Raw genomic sequence first — 17539 nt, forward strand, 5'->3', positions numbered from 1 at the left:
TTGATGACACCCAAATTCATGTAAAATGTACACAAACATCCAGTATTCAGGATGAGCTTAGTTTACTTCAAGGCAATCGAACATAGCTTTGTTGTGGTCAAAATACTAAATAATCGCTGCCTTTCATGGTAAGTGTAGATGAGTCTATATGACTATTATGAGACTCAAGGTGGAACTGGGCTGGACTAAGATGAAGAAAACCACCCTCCTAATATTGAATGCATATTTTGGCTTTGCTATCTGCCTTTGGCAGGTTTGATATCTGACATTTATTAAGAGTTTTCAAGAAAGACATTTCATTGTTAAAGTATGACAGTAACCTTGGTTATCAGGAAAAAGCACATGTGAATTCACAGAAATCTCATTTTACTTTCATTCTGGAGGAAGTTGTACTTCCCCAGTGTAGCACCAAAGTAAACAGCTGCAGGCAATCCATTGATTTTAGCAAGAATTCACTGAAAATTTTTATAACCCATTTATGACTGAATTTTAGGACAGTTGAGGCACAGCAGATTAATTTCTACATATCTCTGTGGAAACACTTTAGATTTGGGAAGCAGACTGACTCTGATATGTACTAGTTGTGGCTACCTAGGAAAGTGAATTAGCCACCCTGAAGCTTAGTTTACTCATCTGTAAAAAGGAAAGGGAATGGAGAATCATAGTGGACTGGAGTAGCTGTTGTTTTTGACTGTTCAGCATGGTTTTTGGTACCCTTTCTTATCACAGTAATATCTCTTTCCTTTGGAAAACACCTCCCCCACCCCATGTGGACTGTCAATTATTATGGTCCCTCACTCACCTTCTGAGATGGGCATGTGACCTGGCTGGGCCAACCACTTGGGCCATATTCAGCTAGACTGGTGCTTGGTCCAAGGAGTGGCTGTGTGACCCAAGCCCAGCCATTCATAATCCTTCCACGGAATCAGAGGTGAAAGGCTTGTCTCATCCTCTCATTAATGATGTACTGTAAGAAAACAGGTCTGCATGAGTTGGTGACCATTTTTCTCAGTAACTGGTGAAGGTGAAAGTCTCTCTGCAAAAGGAAAGAATGAGGCCCAAAGTGAAGAAACAAACAGATGTAAGAGGCAGGTGGAGAGATGGACTCCTGTTGAGTAGGGTCAGGACTGGGGCGAGCAAGCAAGGCACCAGGAGTGAAAATTTAAGGAGGCATTGCTCCCAGGGTCCTCCAAATGCAGGTCGACATTGCTTCCTTACATTTTGCCCCCTCACTTGCTGGACCCCAGTCCTGGCCCTGCTGGGCACTGTCTGAGCTTGGGTTCCTCCAGGAGCTGAAACTGAGACAAAGAATTGAGTGCAAGCAGTTTTTTGGGTGGAGGTGATCCCAGGAAACACCTGAAAGAGAGGGAGTGAGACCCAGAAAGCAAGGCATCCAAGGATGGGCATTGGTGAAGCCACTCACCACTGAGGCCCTTGGACTCACCTCCATTCTGGAACTCAATGCCGAGGGTGCCTTGAAGGCAGCTGAAGGTCAGAGAAGCTGATGTTTTTATGCACAGTTCCCTGTTCATCATTGATGGAGGGCTGCTTTAAACAGCATTACCTCTCCTGCACTTTTTGGCTTATCCCATCCAGGGCAGAAGAAGGTGCCCAGCAGAGAGTCACAGGTGTCCACAGTAAGCATCCTGAGGTGTGTGGAGGTGCAGGAGAGGGAACATGGGTAGGTACCGTCAGTGCCTCTGCCTTTGTGCTCTGCCAGTCCTGTGAGCCTTATCCAGTGTCCTTACCAGCCACAGGAGCTGGCATCCTGTTTTGATTATGCAAGATCATGTTGGGTTCCCAGTATTTGCAACTTGGAGTAGAGTCCTGACCAATCAGGAACTCACAGTCATTGTCCTAGGAACTGGACCCCTCTTACCATCCTTGTTGCCCTAAAAGCCCAGTGTGTTGGGCATTATTATCCCCATTTACATATGATGAGTCAGAAGCCTGGAGAGGACCCCACTGTCACACACAGCCTGTTTTGTTTCCACATGTTCCTCCCAAATACAGAAGTTAGGTTGAAGCTAGCTTTAGTCACATGTGTATCAGCAGGAGACCATGGGGGTCAGGGGGATAGTGTCCATCAGTGTCCAGAAACACTGGACATTTGGTTTAAGAAGTAATATAACATAGAGGAAAGAGCATGGGCTTTCTACATGGGGAGGCCTAGGCTCAGATTCTGGTCCTGCTGTTTCTAGCCATGTGAACTTGGACCAGTCATAAAGCTTCTGCAAACCTATGTTTCCTCTTCTGAAAAACAAGAATGCCCATTTCTGTCCTTATTATGTTCACATTTTCCTTAAAATCCTTGAACATACAGAACATATTAATAATAGCTCTCTTAAATTTTGTTTAAAATTGTTTAAGTAATTTGATCGCTAATGCTTATTTACTAATTTCATCACTGGTGCCATTTCTGGGTTTGTTTGTCTTTATTAGATTTCCTTCTGCTTATGAGTCATATTTTCCTGCTTTGCATGTCTAGTAAATTTTTTTGGACACTGGACATTGCAATTTTACTTTATTTATTTATATATTTTTATTGATTTACAATGTTAAGTTAGTTTCAGGTGTACAAAATAGTGATTTGATATGTTCATAGATTATACTACATTTAAAGTTATTATAAAGTATTGGTTATATTCCCTGTGCCATACATTATATCCTTGTATCTATTTTATACCTAGTAGCTTGTACCTCTTAATTCCCTTCCCCCCACCCATCTTTCCTCTGGTAGCCACTCAAATAGAACCTAGAGAAATGAGATCTACAATATATGAAATGAAGTATTCATTGGATGGGATTAACAGCAGATTAGGCAGTGCAGAAGAAAAGGTTATCAAACTTGAAGATATAGCAATAGAAACTATACATGATGAAGCATAGAGGAAAAAAGATTAACAAAGCCTCAGTGACTTATGGAACAAAATGCAATAGTTTAACATATGTGTAATTGGAGTCCCAGAAGGAGGGATGGGCATATAAAGTATATTTGCAGAAATAGTGGCTGAATTTTTTTTCAATTGATGAAAATGATAAAATCAAATCCAAGAAGTTCAACCGACTCCAAGCAAGAGAAACACAAGGAAAACATCATCAGTGATCATCATAATCAATTAATAAATAGTTTAAAACCATTAAGAGACAAATCTTAAAATCAACCAGAGAACAAAAGGACACATTGTGTTAGGAAATGGAAACTATGTAAGCCCAAAGACAATGGAGCAATATCTTTCTAGTGATAAAAGAGAACAAAAATACCTTTGCACAATGAAGGCAAATAAAGACTTATAAACAATGCCCTGAGTGATCTTACTGTGAAAATAAGGGGCAGAGACCATGCAGCCTCCAGCATCAGACCTGACATATGGTTGGCGTTTTTAAAATGCCTTCCATGTCTTCTTGGCCCTGGGTGATGTGGGTTCTGGAAAGTTTTAGGTAACCACCTGAAGGGGTGCGTCAGGGGAAGACCTGGCTCTCTTAGCTTCCTCTTTCCATCTGTCACAGCACATCTTGCCAAGGGATGGTCTTCAGCTTGCTCAGCTGCCTCTGCCATCAGAGTGTGAGATTCCTGAAAGCTTGGGATTGGTCATATTCACCTGCCCAGTCCCATCAGCACCTGGCTTAGTGCTCAGCAGGTGGTAAAGGCTCAATAAATGCTACCTAGAGAATGGATGAGGGGGAGAGAGAAAGAAGAGGGAAAGCCCTGGTCTACATAGCAGCCAGTGATGTGATAAAGCATGGATTGGATCACATGCTTGCTGCTTTCAGAATGAATGCCAACCTCTTCTGCTGGCCCACCAGGCCCAGCAATCTGACTTATGCCTAGTTTGCTGACACCTCTCTCCACGCCCTCCATCTTCCTACTCATTCCACTCAGCCCTTCTTCTCATCTCTCGAACATGCTGAGCTTATTTCTAACTCGGAAACTTTACACTTGCTGTGCCCTCAGCCTTGATCACTTTCCCCCAGAACTCTGCAAGGATCACTCATACCATACAGAATTCTGCTCAAATGTCCCCTCAATGGGGGCCCTCTCTGAATATCCACCCCACTTGACTCCACCCCAAGCATTTCATATCCATGTACCCTTTCTGGTCCCCTTTTCTTCAGTGTACCTGTCATTACCTGTAATTCCATTACATGCTTATTAATTTGTCCTCTTAGTTGTTGGTCTCATGCACCAGAACATAAGCTCTCTCTGAGGGCAGCAATGTTCCCTCACTGTTCACAGTTGTATCTCCAGTACCTACTAAGCAAATATATATGTATAAAGTATAATACGTATACACACATATGTATATTTACACATACATATATGCCTAATGCACATACATATACACACTCACTAATCAGCATATAGATATATGTATACACACATTAAGCAGTGTATATATATATGAGCACACATATGAATATGCATATATACACACCTAGTAAGCTGTATACATAGACACATGCATATATATATAAACATATACACACATATCTATATGCGTGTATATACACATACATATAGTATACATAAACACATGTAAATGTATATGCATATAAGCAGTAAATATACTTATATACACATATATATATACCCACTAAACAGTTTATATATAGGTAGATATACCCACCATATATTATATAGATACATATACACACTCATATATATATACATATATCTGTAAGCCCACAAAGCAGTATATATGTATATCTACACACATATATATATACATACAAATACATGCATATATACATATCCACTAAGCAGTGTGTATATTTATATTCATATATAATATATACTTACATATACATGTGCATATGATACATCTGACATATATGCTCTATATAATTAACTGAATAAATACATATTATGTAAATGAATGAAAAACTTGACAGTTAACCAATCAGCTGCTAAGAGTTAGTTGACTGGTTTATACTGACTGCCTCTGAGTTAGGGTCCTGAGGAGAATTTCTCTATCTCCGCTGCTGCAAACTCTAATTTTTCACAAATGCCCCTTTAATTTCCACCTCTCTCCTGCCTCACTCTCCACCTCCCACAGGTTACTCTTGACCCCTTCATTCGTTGAGCCATTGGACATTTTGCTCCTGCACCAGCAGAGAGAGTCCAGACTGGAGTGTTCTGCTATGAGTCAACTTTGAAGTCAACAGGGCTTAATTATTTTCAAGGGAAGGAGGAAGATGCCTTTGGGAGAACTTTCTGAGACGTTTGCTTCAAAAGTGTGTTTCTTGGATTAGCAAATGGGCCCCGTGCTTAGAGAGTCATAGGGTTGAAGCAAAATAAACAGAGAGTTAATTAAAATTCATGGAATAGCCAGAGGCAGTCTGCACATAAAACAGCAAAAAGTGGCACAGATTTATATGATAATAGCTCTTTATGTCCCTCAAAGGAGGAGTCTGGATAAAATTGAGCAAGAGTTGCACAGATGATAATTCCAGACTCCACACTCTTATTATGCAATGATGATCATTTCTACACGCAAGCATATTATTAGCTGTCTCATCCACATTCCAGATTTTCACATCTGCATGTGAATTCATAGTGTGAAAAAAATTTTGATTAATAGCAGACTAACCAATTTAGTGCCCAGACTGCAACAAATCCGTTTTGGAATTAAGTGGAGATTTGATTTTATATATATGTTTATAAGTTTGAATGTTCAGAAACATTTGACTTAGTGTTTTTTTCCTTTAAAAATGTAGTCTTTGGAAATCTTTTTCATCTTTTAAGATAAGGGTAGCATGGTGGAAAGCATAGCAGGATTTTGAGTAAGACAGTAAACGTTTATGCCAACTGTTACGTCTCAGCATTAGTCTAGGTACTTGTGGTGGTGTGGCAAACAAGATGGATGAGGTCCCTGGTGCCATAGAGCTGACAGTTTAGTAAGGGAGACAAATACACAAACAATACCCAACCACGATTTCAATAATGATAGTTGCTCTGCAGAAAATGCATAGTGCAATGACCTGGGAGGGTAGGCCTGCTTTCCTTGGAGGAGAGGGCAACAGAGAAGGCTTTGCTGAGAAGGAGACATTTAAGCCAAGGCCTAACTGCTAAGAAGGAAACAGACCATGTGGAGATCCAGGGGGTAGAGCATCACATACAAAAGGGGCAGCAGATGCAAAGGTCCTGTGGCAGGGACAGACTTAGTAATGGGGCCATGGCAGCAAATGTGTGTAAGATGCCCAGCCAACATTGTGTCTGCCACAAGCAGGGACTTGGAATACATGTTTGCTCTTTTCAGGACAATGCAAGAGTTAATCAGTTTATAGCAAAATGGTTAGAGAGCTTTGCCTCCAAGTCTGACAGAGCTGAGTTGGAATTCTGGTCAACCAGGTGACTCTGGGCAAGTTACCTAACTTCTCTGTGTTTCCAAAGTGAGCTGTTATTCTTATGTAAGAATCGTTTTTAGAATTCTTAAACATGATACTTTTACTAGAAGCTTTTACTGTTCATGCAGACATCTTTTATAAGTGGTGGAATCCATTTCTTTTTAATGAAATATTTATTCCTTTCATATTAATTAGTCCATGTTTGGCTTGAGGCATAGGTTGGAGGAATTTGCTGGCTCCCAGGGATCAGAGCTAAATATTAAGAGGAAACTAAGAGCTATTATTAAGAGCTAAATATTATTAAGAGCTAAATATTTATTATTAAGAGCTAAATATCACAGGAAATGCAAGCTCATTTGCGAATGGCTTTCAAGCATAGGCCAGAGCAAATGATCCATTACTGACCAATTTAACAGACGTCATTGCTCATTTGCATTCCCCATTTTCCAACAATGACGTCTCATTTCATATTCTGGATGAGCCTTCTCAGGCCTTTGTACATCTATAAAGTGGTCTCAACCTTGCTTCACCCTAAAAGATACATTTCCAGCACTAAGGGTGTCAGAAAGCACCAAGGTTGGGCCTGGACCCTTGCCCCTATGACTACTTTTTGGTGTTTCCTGACAAAGTGATGTCCCTTATGACTCCAGAGGGAAACTGTGTGCGTAAGCAGTGGCATTATTTATAAAACACACGATCACCTCTTGGAATTACCTCCAAACTCTCCTCCACCCTGTTGCCAGAAAGAACTCCCCTCCCCCCTCAAAACCCACATTTTCCATGTTGTTTGTTTGTATGTTCTTTCCTTTATTCATTCATTTGCAATTGTATACCTAGGATCCACTTTTTAAACCCTTCTGTATCTCCCCAGTGCCCTCAGGACAAAAGCCAACTGTATTGGTCTGCTGGTGCTGATGTGACAAAATCCCACAGGCTGGGGGCCTTAAACCACAGGAGTGATTGTCTCACAGTTCTGGAGGCCAGAGGACACCAACCCAATTGGGTTAGGGCCTGCCCTCATGAACCCATTTTAACTCAATTACCTCTTTAAAAGTCCTATCGCCAAATGCATCACATTCTGAGGTACTGGGGGTCAGGGCTTCAACATACAGATTTGGGGAAACACAATTCAACCTGCAACACTGACCTTTTAAACATGTCATTCAAAGCCATCTGTCACCTGCTCCTCACTCACCTTTGTCACCTCATCTTTTGCCATGATCTCCATGATGTCCGTCATGCACTGTCTCAGGGTGAACACCAGGGAGTATCACCTGATACAGGTCAGAACTCACAGATGAAGTGTCCGTGGGACAGGTGCACTGTTTCTTAGCATCTTAAGGAGAGACTGGCTTGGCTTAGAGCATAGCTGGACACACCATGGGGCTGTGCCCCAATCAAGGCATGTCTCCCCATGCTGCTCTCTCTTTTTATACTGACTGGGGACAAATAGTTTAGAATCAGGTACCAAGCAGTTTGAGCTTCCTGTGCTTCCAAATGCCCAGCACTGGTGGCCTTAGTGACTTCCTGGGTCCATGAGAAGTTGAAATCAAGTGCTGACTTCTGACCCTGGCTAGCTCATTGCCACATGTATTAGTCAATGTTCTCCAGGGAAACAGAACTAAAAAGAGGTGTGTAGATATAGATATAGATATAGATAGATTTATTTAAGTAATTGGCTCACATGATGATGGAGGCTGGCAAGTCTAAAAATCTGCAGGATAGGCTGTCAGGCTAGAGACCCAGGAAGTTGCTGATGTTGCTGTAAAAGGCCAAAGGTCATCTGCTGCAGAATTCCCTCTTTCTTGGGGGAGGTCAGTCTTTTGTTCTATTCAGACCTTCAACTGATTAGATGAGGCCCACCCACATGGAGGGTAATCTGCTTACTCAAAGTCCACCTTTTAAAATTCATCACAAATTAATTTTATCTGAAAGCACCTTCATGGAAACATACAGAATCATGTCTGACCACATATCTGGGCACCATAGCCCAGCCAAGGTGGCACATAAAATTAACTATCACACCAAATAATTGTGAAATTGTTCTTTAGCTCCTTCTTGGGCCACTTCTGCACATCTCTACAATGTTCTCTGGTCTTACCTTCAGTACATGTATGAATGATGATCATAATCACAATAATAATAATTTAGTAACTGCTTACCATGTAACCCTCACAACCACCCACTAAGATAAGTACACTGCTACTCCCATTTTACAGATGGGGAACTTGAGAACGCTACTAACACATGCTAAAATGCACCATGCATGTTCCATCTCTCTGTACTTAGAGAGGGGCTGTGCGCTCTCCTGGTAATACACTTCCTTCCCCCTCTTCCTACACCTCCATCCTCATGAAGCCAACCCTTGATGACTGAGAAACAGTTCAAATGCAGCCTCTTCCAGAATGTCTTTCCCTAATCACATATCCTGGTTAGGATCTCTCTTCTCAGGTCCCTTAGTCCCATGTGCTCACCTATCCTATAGCACTGTTCTTTCCTAAGTAGTAATTATCCATTTCTCCTGCCAGCCAGCCACAGATGTCAACTAGATGTTCCAGGCACTGTTCTAGTCACTGAGGAGGGAGCAGTGAATAATAGAAAAATCCCTATCATTATGGGGTTTACACCACAGTGGGCGAGACAGACAAAGGGAAAACAAACAAACCAAGAAGCATGTGCTGTTACGGGAGTTGGCCAGGGTGATGGAGGAAACAGGGAAGGAGGATGGGGACTGAGGAGGGATTAGCTCATTCACACACGGAGGTCAGGGATGGCTTATAGGATAAGGTGATTCATGGGTAGAGCCTGAAGGAGGTGAGGACCCAAGACTGGATGCCTGGGGAAGAGCATGGCAGACACAGGAATGGCACAGGGGCCAGGGTGAGAAGTGAGCAGGGACTAGAGTAACAGGTGGAATTAGAGGGGACTTGGGACTTGGAATTAGAGGGGACTTAGGGCCCAGTGACCTGAAGTGAGCGACTTTGTCTTTCACTCTTGAGTATTGTTTGTTTATCCCATTGGACCTTGAGTTCCTAGATCAGTGTCATATCTTCATGGCTAGCATAATGCCAGGACCATGACAGGCATTTCACACATGTTTATTGAGTGAAATATTCATCCAAATGAGTATTTTTCTTGAAGCTAACTTTTGATCACTCTAGTGAGGCCACCATTGGTCACAGCCCACATGGACTTTCTGTGCCATGAGACATCATCGTATAGTTTGTGTATCAGATGGGGATGTTCTCAGGAGTGAGAAACAGAAAATCTGCCTTATAGTGGCTTAAACAAAGAGGGTTTATTTTCTCACATAAGAAGAAGTCTGAAGGTGGGTCGTGCTATGATAACAGGTTCAGTAACTCTGAGACCTTCGTAGCTTCATGGTCACAAGGGGCTGCTGCAGCTCCAGACATTACATATGTGCTCAAGGTAGAAAGGAGAAGAATAGTGGCCAAGGGGAGAAAAGTGGAACCATCTGTAGCTATTCCCTTTTATTCAGAAAGCAAGACTTTTCTTAGAAGCCAATAGCAGACTAATATTTCATTGGCAAGAACTATGGCTACTTCTGGCTGCAAATGAGTGTTTAATGGATCATACTGCCTCCTTGAAGAAAATTGTCCTATTAAAAAGGAAGAAGAGGGAGGATGCATTTGGGTAGTTAACAATCATCTGCCAAAGACAGTCTTCCTGTCAGATAAGGATTTTGTGTGTGTGTGTGTGTTACGCGGGCCTCTCACTGTTGTGGCCTCTCCCGTTGAGGAGCACAGGCTCCGGACGCGCAGGCTTAGTGGCCATGGCTCACGGGCCCAGCCGCTCCGTGGCATGTGGGATCTTCCCAGACTGGGGCATGAACCCGTGTCCCCTGCATCGGCAGGCGGACTGTCAACCACTGCGCCACCAGGGAAGCCCCAGATAAGGATATTTGAACAGCAGTACCCAGCATGATCACTCTTCTTTAGTGACCTTATTTAATCTTGATTTTTTTTTTTTTTTTTTTTTTGCTTTTCCCCAAATTGGTTGTTTCCCAGAATCTTGCTCCTGTAAGCATAACCAATGTCCGTTAATGTCGCACTATACCTGTGCATCAGTCAACAGCATCTGCTAAGTGTACTCAAGCTGGGGGTGGGGTGGGCAGCACAGAGAAAGTCAACTGAGTCAGGTGAGAACAGGCATCCAGGCTGGTCCATGGAAGGGCAGAGCCAGCCTTTGCACCCGCACAGTTCTGGGTTACCAGCACAGCTCTGGCTTCTCTGATTCTGGGGTGACCTGTTCCCCCAGAGCTTGGCTTGCCTGAGCTGAAAAGTGAGGGTTACAGTCCTGACCATCAAGGTCACTGAAGATGCAGCCAGACAAGGACTTTCCTGAAGAATCCAGCAAAGTGATTCTCAACTAGCTTGCTTATCAGACTCCCCCCAGGGAGTTTTTACAAAATACAACATCCCAGGACCCTCGCAGACCTCTGGGGGTGCCACAGAACTGAGGCCATCAGTGCTTTGAAGGTAAGATCCGGCTGAGGACCACCAGATGCTGGCGTGATGGAGGTTCTCAACACGCATCCCTACCCCTTCTCTGCTGAACTGGGGTCAATTCCCAAATTCCTGATGCACGGTGTGCTTGACACATGCCATTCTCACGGCAAATCGCCTGAAATCATGCTCGCTAGCATTTATTTATTTGTCCCAATAAATTGTAATTAATAATGATAATATCAGGTGTCCTAATTGAATTAGACTAATGAGGAGTGTTAACTGGGTGCTTGCCTGTCAGCAGCTTGGGTGGCTTTGGCCAAATTGCTCATCCCTTGCCTCATTAACTGTGATTTCTAGTGGAAAGGGCTATGTGCTGACCTGCTCAGGAGCCCTGGGGCCACTTGGGACCCGCCTCTTCTGTTTTGAAGGTTCCCAGGATGTGGGCAGAGCTGCCTGTTGGTGAGGAGGGCTGACGTTTCCTCTAGAACACCTGTCCTGAGCCCAGGAGGCTAAGATGCTGCTTTAGTTTTAGCAGATTCCCTCCGTCACGTGGTCACCTTGGGCTTCAGAGCTGGGAGGACCGGCAGGCCCTCCTGCTGTGAGTCCAGGCATCGAGGACCCCACCTCCCTCGAGCACACAGGGCCTGGTGGGCCTTGTCTTAATGGAAATTCCAGCTCCTCTGTGGACTCCCGCTCAGGCCTGGAGGTCAGGGTGGCCCTCAGGTCAGGAGATGGTGATGCCCGCAACGGGTGAGGCAGGGGACGGCCTGTAGGAAAGGTGTTCTAAGCAGAGGGAACAGAACATGCTCGTGCTGGGAGTCAGGGTCCAAGGTGACAAGTTCACATGTCTGAGCCTCTGGAAGCTTGGGGTTCCGTAGGGAACCAGGCAGCATGGCTCCTGCCTTCTTGGTGCCTGGGGTCTGCCTGTCAGTCAGTAAACAGGGAAGATCCAGTGTAGGAAGCAGCACAGTAGAAATAGGGGCTATGGGAGCCCACTGGGAAGGCTGTTGATGCAGTCTCCCTGAAATAAAAGGGAGCCTCCTACAGAAAGTAATGAATGAGCAGAGACAGAGCTGGTGGGTGAGCGGGAGGGAGGGGGATGTGGGCCAGGGAGGAAGTGAGAAGGGGAGAAAGCAGTGGTGGTGGAGAAACTCTTTAGAGAAATTCTAAGGGGGGTGAGGTAGCTGGCATGAAGGGGATGTGCGCGCGTGTGGTGTGTGCGTGTGTGGTGTGTGTATGTGTATGTGTGTGTATGTGTATATATGTGTGTGTGGTGTGTGTATGTATGTGTATGTGTGTGGTATGTATGTCTCTGTGTGGTGTGAGCACACACATGCCTGTCAGAGGTGACGGAGGCGCAGAGGACTTTGAAGGACAAGACACAGACCTTGAACACTTCCTGAAGGTGAAAGAAAGCCCTTGCAGGGCTTCAGGTCTTTAATTTTGGGGAAGTTCCCACTGGGCAGAAGGACATGTGCAGAGACCAGAGCCGAGGAGACGCTGCTGGTGACGAAGGAATTACAGTGAAATGTTCCCGCCTCTGAAATCTCAAGCACTAACTCTAAGTACCAGAAGTCACTCTGGTCACAGGGACTTAGCGGGAGAGGACACAGGCCAGGGGATCAGGCAGGAATGTGGAGTCCTGGGCACTGATTTGGGAGTTAATGCACTCAGGGCTCAGGGTTGGGTCCCAGGCTCAGCAGTGTGCTCAGCTCCCCACCAGCCCACGTTTCCTGGGCACCTGTGTGGGCCACACGCTCTGCTGGGCTCTATGGACACCTGACTGTAGACCTGCAGGGCTCAGATGAAACCCAGGAAGGATCACAGAGGTGCCTGGCTGGGTTGGTCAGCCAGAAGTCGATGGCCATGATGGACATTTACAGACTGTCTTAGTTTCCTGTGGCTGCTTTAATACACTGGGTGATTTAAAACGGCAGAGGTTTGTTCTCCACTGTTCCAGAAGCTCTGGGAAGGGTCTGTCCCAGGCCTGTCTCCTGGCTACTGGGGTTGCGGCTATCCTAGGCCTTCCTTGGCTTAAAGATGCATCATCTCTCCAATCTCTGCCTTCTTTTCTCTTATTATAAAGACACTGGTTGATTTGGGGCCCGCCCTTATCCTAGATGACACATCTTGAGAGCCTTAACTTAATTATATCTGCAAAGACCCTTTAACCAAATCAAATAAAGTCACCGTCACAAGCTGAGGGGGTCAGAACTGTTCCACCAGGACTACAGCCTGCCTGTCCCCTCCTATTTGGTTTTGTGCATTGCATTCCCTGTGCCACAGTCATCCTGCCTGACAGAGAGCCTGAGGGCTGGTCCCAAGTGTCCCACCTTCCTTGGGTCTGCAACAAGAAGGGATTGGCTCAAGCCACCCTGGCAAGTCAGTAGGAAATGTCACCCCAAGCTCCAGCCATGGGGCCAGAGATATCTGTGACCCTGTGTCCTGGGAAGCATGCCTCCCTCCCAGCACCCTGCCCTGCCTTCAGATAAGTCCTTAATGATGGTTGTGATGACAGGACCAGTAATCACAATAATAGCTGCATTTGCTGAGAGGCCTCTGTCCCGGGAGCATTAAATGTCTATAACCCTTGGGAAGTAAAGAAAACTCACCTCCATTCGGTACCTCCAACATGACAGCACCACACCATGCCCTTCACAGCATCCCCTCCCATGTCCTCACAACAGCCCTTGGAGCAAGAACATACCACCCCCATTTTACTGATGAGTAGACTGAGGCTCAGAGAGGGTGGTTGCACAGCAAAGAACTGGAGTAAAAGCCCCGCTCAGAGTGACCTGAGAACCGACACTCTTTCTGTGTCCCTGAGACTTCCCAGCAGACCTTTGTCTCTACTCAGTGCCTTAGACTTGTCTTTGGTCTTTTTTTCATTTTAGCCTCTCTGTCCTCTGGTCAGGTTGAGTCAGCCATTGCTACCTGCCTTGCTTGGCCAGTGAAGAAGCAAGGCCAGAGGAGCCAAGGATACGTGCAAGAGGGCCATGAGCAGAGCCCAGCTCTCCAGACCCCGAGTCCAGCTCTGTGTTCCTGAGAAACATAGAGTGTTTCTAAGATGCCTTAGAAAATAGATTGAAGCCCTCAGTGTATAGAGGAGGAAGTTAAGGGATCCCAGCCACACCTTTTCTTTTATTTTTTGTTTTTTTACTTTTGTTTGTTTTGTTTTTTAACATCTTTATTGGAGTAAAATTGCTTTAGGATGTTGTGTTAGTTTCTGCTGTATAACAAAGTGAATCAGCCATATGCACGCATATATCCCTATATCCCCTCCCTCTTGCGTCTCCCTCCCACCCTCCCTACCCCACCCCTCTAGGTGGTCACAAAGCACCGAGCTGATCTCCCTGTGCTATGCAGCTGCTTCCCACTAACTATCTGTTTTACATGTGGTAGTGTGTATATGTCCATGCCACTCTCTCACTTCATCCCAGCTTACCCTTCCCCCTCTCTGTGTCCTCAAGTGCATTCTCTACGTCTGCATCTTTATTCCTGTCATCAGAACCATTTTTTTAAGATTCCATATATACGTGTTAGAATACGGTATTTGTTTTTCTCTTTCTTACTTACTTCAGTCTGTATGACAGACTGTAGGTCCATCCACCTCACTACAAATAGTTCAGTTTCGTTATTTTTTATGGCTGAGTAATATTCCATTGTATATATGTGCCACATCTTCTTTATCCATTCGTCTGTCGATGGACACTTAGGTTGCTTCCGTGTCCTTGCTATTGTAAATAGTGTTGCAGTGAACATTGTGGTACATGTGTCTTTTTGAATTACGGTTTTCTCAGGGTATATGCCCAGTAGTGGGATAGCTGGGTCATATGGTAGTTCTATTTTTAGTTTTTTAAGGAAGCTCCATACTGTTCTCCATAGTGGCTGTATCAATTTACATTCCCACCAACAGTGCAAGAGGGTTCCCTTTTCTCCACACCCTCTCCAGCATTTCTTGTTTGTAGATTTTTTGATGGCCATTCTGACCGGTGTGAGGTGATACCTCATTGTGATTTTGATTTGCATTTCTCTAATGATTAATGATGTTGAACATCCTTTAACTCTTAGAGGAAAACATAGGCAAAACACTCTATGACATAAATCACAGCAAGATCCTTTTTGACTCACCTCCTAGAGAAATGGAAATAAAAACAAAAATAAACAAATGGGACCTAATGAGACTTAAAAGCTTTTGCACAGGAATGGAAACCATAAACGAGGTGAAAAGACAACCCTCAGAATGGGAGAAAATATTTGCAAACAAAGCAACTGATAAAGGATTAACCTCCAAAATCTACAAGCAGCTCATGCAGCTCAATATCAAAAAAACAAACAGCCCAATCCAGAAATGGGCAGAAGACCTAAATAGACATTTCTCCAAAGAAGATGTACAGATTGCCAGCCACACCTTTTCATCAGCCTGGAGCTGGCCAAGACCCCAGGCCTCAACCTCTTCTTTGACTTGTAAATCCAAGCCTTCAAGCTCCAGGCAACGTCCTATAACAACCTCTCTTCTTTATCTGGTACCCAAAGTCAGACCTCCAAACCCTATTCAAATCCTGAGCTCTGCTTTGAAAGCCAGAATTCGAATCCTGTTTTGAAGAGTCTCTTCTAGTTCCTGAGCTGCCTCCGAGCTGCTATGAGTGTCACCCTCCTCCTTCCCGCCCACCCCCCTCCCCCGCCCCGGGAGGTGAGAGCCATCTCTCAGCACCTTTGTCCATTGTCAGTCATACCAACAAGAGCCGGGACTGGGAGGGGTCTTCCTCTGACGGGGGCATTGCCCAGACTCCGTGGAATCACAGCCTCAGCTTTTCAGGATTATGCAGCCAACTGGATTTCAGGGCTCCCAGCCCTGGCAGAGACCATGTCTACTCCACATCTCTTCTGAGAAGGCAAATGAGGAGTGAGAGAGATGAGAAACCCTAATTAGTGGAATGATCTGCCCTCTGCGTGTCTGCCTGCGGATGTGGGTCTCAGGGCTCTGGAAGTCTCTTCAGATTCCTGCGAACCAGGGCCCCAAGGGGCTTTTGTCCAGCACACCTTGGCCTTCTGTGGTTTTATATGTTCAAGTTCACTGGTAAAGTTCTTGGGCCTTCAACCTCATGCCACTAATCATACTGCCTGGAAAAGCATTCTTATGGAGATTTCATGAAGTGTGCTTCTTAAGACATTGAGATTCGGGTGACATCTATCATCCCCCATACACAGCCAGGCACTCCCACTTCCTTGGTCTCATTTAGTTTCACCCCAGTGGGGCAGGGTGGGCTTTGATAACTCTGCTCAGACAGATGCTGAGACAGAAGCTCAGAAAGGCAGCAAGAACCAAAGTGGGAATTGCAATTCAGGCTTTTCCCCACCGTCTTGTATCTGCCTCAGATTCATAGCACGTCAGAGCAAAAGGGGTCCAATTTCCAATAGAAGACCAACTTGGGACGCCCAGAGAAAACCCCGAATTCCCAGGCCCGTAACCATATCCCTCGCTTTCTCTATCACAGACCTGTTCCCAGGGAGGATGCATCATTGGTGTGTCCTGGGAAGGCAGAGAGCCTGGGTTTGAGTCCTGAGGCGTGAGGAAGGTCTAAAATCTTTCTGTGCATCTCTTCCTTTATCTATCAAGTGAGGGTAATAAAACTAGTTACTGTACTGGGTTGAATAGTATCCGCCCCCAAATTCATGTGATGTAGCTGCTAGCAAGGGGCATCAAGGATTGATAACAACCCCCAGAAATTAGAAGAGGCAAAGAAGGATCCTACCCGAGAGCTTGCAGAGGGGACGTGGCCCTGGCAACACCTTAATTTGGAGCTTCTGGCTCCAGAACTGTGAGACAGTACGTTTCTGTTATTTTGAGCCTCCAGTTTGTGGTACTTTGTTATGGCAGCCCAAGGAAATGAATACCAGTCCCCATCAGGAGGTTGGGAATACAGTACATGTTCACCCTGCTACTTTTTTCCAGCCACACCATACTCCTTGCCGGGTGTCCTAAGGCTCCATGTCCTCCTTTATATCTTTCCTTTCCCCTAAAAGCCTCTTCTTTTGCCTTTGCCATCTTTCCATCCTTTCATGCCCACCGTCTGGCATTAGTGCCTCGAGAGAGCCTTCTCTGACAGCATGTCCCCCCTCCCAGCGCTGCCCCTTGTGAGTAAGGGTGTCACTCAAAAATCAGACTGTCGTGGGTTTCAATCACTGTCCTGACACCGAGGGGCTTGTTGAACTCTGGGCAAGTTAACTAGTGCACACGGGGCTGCGGCTTCCTCGTGCTCAAGGGAAGATGGAGCCTTTATTCGCAAGGTTCTTGTGGGGATTACGTGAGATAATCAAGGAGACAGTTTGCTCAGTCTCCCAAAGTAGAGTGCTCAGTACAGGAGCTGCCATCATTGCTGTCCCCCCTTCTCCTTTGCTCCCCCAGGGCCCATGCGCCTTAGTTTGGGTCTCCCCAAGGGCCCTGGAGAAGAAGAAGGCACAGGTAGTGAGTTGGGAAGTGAGTCAGGGAAGGAAAGGCAGGAGGCTGCTGGTAAGGGTGTGCCGTCAAGCCAGTTAGCCCTGTGGGCAAACTCTCAAACTCTGGGAGCCGTGGGATGGACAAGGGGTCTGGGGTGTAGATGCCCCAGCTGACTGCATGGGCCGAGTGTTGCTTCCGTGGACCTTAACTCTTCGGCACCGCCAGTCTGTTACAGCAACGCGGGCTCTGCTGGCAGACAGAATCGTCGGGCAAAGAGAAG

General features: G+C 45.4%; 1 protein-coding gene across 2 annotated transcripts in view; it reads left to right on the top strand.

Annotated features, from left to right (window-relative positions):
- STK32B (serine/threonine kinase 32B) overlaps positions 1 to 17539 on the top strand; it is a 361645-nt gene that overhangs the window by 117034 nt on the left and 227072 nt on the right. The gene's annotated exons all lie outside the window — the stretch shown is intronic.

This window comes from Mesoplodon densirostris, chromosome 1 (assembly GCF_025265405.1).
Source record: "Mesoplodon densirostris isolate mMesDen1 chromosome 1, mMesDen1 primary haplotype, whole genome shotgun sequence".
Taxonomy (NCBI): domain Eukaryota; kingdom Metazoa; phylum Chordata; class Mammalia; order Artiodactyla; family Ziphiidae; genus Mesoplodon; species Mesoplodon densirostris.